This window comes from Mytilus edulis, chromosome 10 (genome assembly GCF_963676685.1).
Source record: "Mytilus edulis chromosome 10, xbMytEdul2.2, whole genome shotgun sequence".
Taxonomy (NCBI): Eukaryota; Metazoa; Mollusca; class Bivalvia; order Mytilida; family Mytilidae; genus Mytilus; species Mytilus edulis.
The window spans coordinates 60716777-60721771 of NC_092353.1; positions in this window are offsets into that span (position 1 = coordinate 60716777).

Genomic DNA, 4995 nt, shown 5'->3' on the forward strand with positions numbered 1-4995 from the left:
GAAATCAAACAAAGTTTAATTTTGGGCCCTGATTTCGACCAACTTGAGCCCCAAGGGTGACTGGGGAATAGAAATATGGTCACTTGGTCTTCTCCCGACCGGCAGTAAAACGCTTGCTGAAGTGGGGCGTCCGTTTGGCTGTGCGGTCACGTCCGGTCGGAATGGGGACGTTAAATCCGATGTCTCGTGTAAAGAGAGTGCCACGCTCTTTGCACGTTAAGAACCCTTTCAACAACTCTTTGAGGGGTCCGTAGGTGGCCTGTTGCAAGGCAAAATTTCTGTCCCTATTCAATATACCCTCATTTTCCAGTGGCAGTCCAAATTTCCCAGACCATCATCCCAGATTACCTCTATTGTGACAAGACCTATCTATTGTATTTATTGTGAACTTGTTCTCGTCCTGAATATGCATGAAATATTTGCCACTGGACGTCAAGCAACCAACAAACAATCAATCAATCGACCAACTTGAAAACTGGGCCTATAATCAAAAATCTAAATACACATGTTTAGATTTAGTTCTCAAAGAACCGCAGGGATTCAATTTTTGTTGATATCAAACAAAGTTTAATTTTGGGACCACGATTTGGACCAACTTGAAAACTAGCCCAATAAGCAAAAATTTTAATACATGTTTAGATTCATCATATCAAAGAACCCCAATGATTCAAATTTTGTTGAAATCAAACAAAGATTAATTTTGGACCCCGATTTGGACAAACTTGAAAACTGGGCCCATAATCAAAAATCTAAGTACATGTTAAGTTTCAGCATATCAAAGAACCCCAAGATTTCAATTTTTGTTAATATCAAACTTAGTTTAGTTTTGGACCCTTTGGAACTTAATGTAGACCAATTTGAAAACAGGACCAAAAATTAAGAATCTACATCCACAGTAAAATTCGACATATCAAAGAACTCCAATTATTCAATTTTTGATGAAATCAAACAAAGTTTAATGTTGGACCCTTTGGGCCCCCAATTCCTAAACTGTTGGGACCAAAACTCCCAAAATCAATCACAACCTTCCTTTTATGATCATAAACCTAGTGTTTTAATTTCATAGATTTCTATTTAATTATACTAAGGTAATGGTGCGAAAACCAAAAAAAAAATGCTTACTTGGAACCCTTTTTCCTAAACTGTTGGGACCAAAACTCCCAACCTTCCTTTTGTGTTCAAATTTTATAGATTTCTATTAACTTATACTAAAGTTATTGTGCGAAAACTAAGAAAAATGCTTATTTGGCCCCTAATTCCTAAACTGTTGGGGCAAAAACTCCCAAAATCAATCCCAACCTTCTGTTTGTGGTCATAAATAAACCTTGTGTTTAAATTTTATAGATTTATATTTACTTAAAGTTGTAGTGCGAAAACTAATGTGTCTTCGGATGATGACGACGATATATGACTGCAAAATTTTTGCGGTCGTATAAAAACTGAACTATAACAATTGAACCATGAAAAGGAGGTCAAAGTCAGGCGAGACCTGCACACATTATTCCTTCCATACACCAAATAAACTAGACCTATTGCATATAGTATCTGAGATGTGGACTTAACCACCAAAACTTTACCTCGACTGATCCATGAAATGAGGTAGAGGTTCAAACACATACCAAATATCATTATCTAGAGAAAAATTAGCATTACAAAAAATACCAGATGCTCCGCAGGGCGTAGCTTTATACGACCGCAGAAGTTGAACCCTGAACGGTTGGGGCAAGTATGGACACAACATTCAAGCTGGATTCAGCTCTAAATTTGGATTGTGATTAAATAGTTGACACAGCATAGGTTTCTGACACAGAATGAATGTGTTCTAATGAACTTAAAATTTTTGTTTTCTCTTAGAGCAATTCACTATGCTGTTGAATATTAATCCTCTCAAAAAAATGTTTGAAGAAATTTTCTTTTTTTATTTTTGAAATTTCAAATGAGAAAAATTGAACCCAATTTTTTTAATCACATCCCCCTTTCCCTTATTCCAAAACTAATCTCAATTAAAATTTCTAATGGAGTTTGCAACAATAACTACTCATTTAAATACATCATAAAATATTAAGATGTAAAAAAAACTGCTTGTTATCACTGAATGGTAAAGATTATTTTAATTTATCAGTTGGTAGTAAAAAGTGAATATACATTGTATATTGTATATAACAAAGATTTTTAAATAAAAGTTGATTCTGGACAAAGAAAGATAACTCCAATTAAAAAAAAATCTTGCTATTGCACAATATTTTGCAATTAGATATTTCTTGCTTACTATTCTGGACAAAGAAAGATAAAAAAATTTGCTATTTCACAATATTGTGCAATTAGATATTTCTTGCCATTGCGCAATACTGTGCAATTGAAAAGACTTGCTATTGCACAATACTTAATGTAATAATTTTAGATCCTGATTTGGACCAACTTGAAAACTGGGCCCATAATAAAAAATCTAAGTACATTTTTGGATTCAGCATATCAAAGAACCCCAAGATTTCAATTTTTGTTAAAATCAGACTAAGTTTAATTTTGGACCCTTTGGACTTTAGTGTAGACCAATTTGAAAACAGGACCAAAAATGAAGAATCTACATACACAGTTAGATTTGGTATATCAAAGAACCCCATTTATTCAATTTTGATGAAATCAAACAAAGTTTAATTTTGGACCCCGATTTGGACCAACTTGAAAACTGGGCCAATAATCTAAGTACATTTTTAGATTCAGCATATCAAAGAACCTAACCGATTCATTTTTTATCAAAATCAAACTAAGTTTAATTTTGGACCCTTTGGACCTTAATGTAGACCAATTTGAAAACGGGACCAAAAGTTAAGAATCTACATACAGTCATGACAGTTAGATTCGGCATATCAAAGAACCCCAATTATTCAATTTTGATGAAATCAAACAAAGTTTAATTTTGGACCCTTTGGGCCCCTTATTCTGTTGGGACCAAAACTCCCCAAATCAATACCAACCTTCCTTTTATGGTCATAAACCTTGTGTTTACATTTCATAGATTTCTATTTACTTATACTAACGTTGTGGTGCGAAAACCAAGAAAAATGCTTATTTGGGTCCCTTTTTGGCCCCCAATTCCTAAACTGTTGGGACCTAAACTCCCAAAATCAATACCAACCTTCCTTTTATGGTCATAAACCTTGTGTTTAAATTGCATAGATTTCTATTAACTTAAACTAAAGTTATAGTGCGAAAACCAAGAAAATGCTTATTTGGGCCCTTTTTTGGCCCCTTATTCCTAAAATGTTGGGACCAAAACTCCCAAAATCAATACCAACCTTCCTTTTGTGGTCATAAACCTTGTGTTAAAATTTCATAGATTTCCATTCCGTTTTACTAAAGTTAAAGTGCGAAAACTAAAAGTATTCGGACGACGACGCCAACGTGATAGCAATATACGACGAAATTTTTTTCAAATTTTGCGGTCGTATAATAAACCTTTTTTCAAGTACTGTAATACTGAACCATGAAAATAAGGTCAAGGGACTATGGATATGCCACCGACAGAAACTTCGTAACATAAGGCAATATATACAAAGTATGAACCATCCAGGGCTTGAACCTCCTAATATATAAAGCTTGTTTGCCCACACTGCCGGATGACCATCCCTATGTCCAGCTTTCTGGTGACAAAAGTTGACTTGATAATAAAACCATTAAATTAATTTCTCATTTTCTTGGAGATTGTTGTACATGCAATTTAAATTGGATACAAAATTGTGTGCAAAGCACCTTTCTTAAGTATACAAGTACGCTCATAACAGAAATTTAAATAAAAAGAACCTACTGTTATACATTTTTTTAATTGTCAATTCAAACAAGCTAAAAGTGACACCACCCAAAATGAAACTTAATTGGTGTAATGGTAATAAATATATGTTAGAATTCCTTTTCCATTTGGTGGAAGTAAACTAAAGTGAGATTAGAAACCAATTTTGGGAAGTTTGTACATACCAAGGTAAAATTAAATGCTCCCTCCTCTACAGCATACAAAATCCATCACATTGACCAATGAACCATAGAAATGAGGTCAAACAAACAAGACCTGCCAATGTAATATTTTCACACACAAAATAAGACTGAACTCAATACATTATTTCAGACTCCAAATATTTTATTGTTGAAACCATGATTTCATCATCCTGTTTATAGACCATTGTTGGAATTTTTACAAGTGTAGCAGGAACCCTACATTCTTCCTCTTCAGTAGTATAAATACAGTCTGCACGGTTTGCCACTATTCCTTTGCCCCAGACAAGTAAAATTTCATTTGGACTAGCAAGTTGTTGCAAAACTTTGTTTGGACCAACAAGAAAAATGTCAAATTACTGGTCTTCAGACTTGTTGAAAAAGTTTTTGGTGCAGACTGCAAATACCCTACCGAGCAGCTTATTTTGCCATGGGTTAATGTTTTGTTTGCTTAGTGGTTTTTATTCTCCTTTGATGTTCAATATTTGAGACTTTAGTTCTCACAGAATGGTATAAATGCATTTAAAGGATGACAATGTGACTGCTCTATTATTTGGTTTGGATGCTGTCAATCTGATCTGCAGAAAAGTTCAGTTGCAGACATTTTTATTATCAAGTTTTCTGTATATTGATACTATTGAATATCAGCTGGAAGTCAATAAATAGAGATTTTTGTTAAATGACCACAGTGATCAAATTCATATATTAAATAAGATAAAATCTGTGTTTTTATGTGTGGCATAAACAACCGTTTTCTTTTTTAAACAGCAAACTTGAAGAGAAATTGTTCTAATCAAACATATCCAACATCACAAAGCAGTGATAAATAATTTCTAATTTTTGGAAAGAGCTCAATACTCTATATAAAAGCAAGGACAAGTAAAAAGATATGTAGGCAACAAGTATGATCTAATTGTGGACTTAAAAATATTCTATCAAAAACCTTAACCAATTCTTTTGTATCTCGTTCTACACAAGTTGTGTTCTATTTACACAGACATAATCATG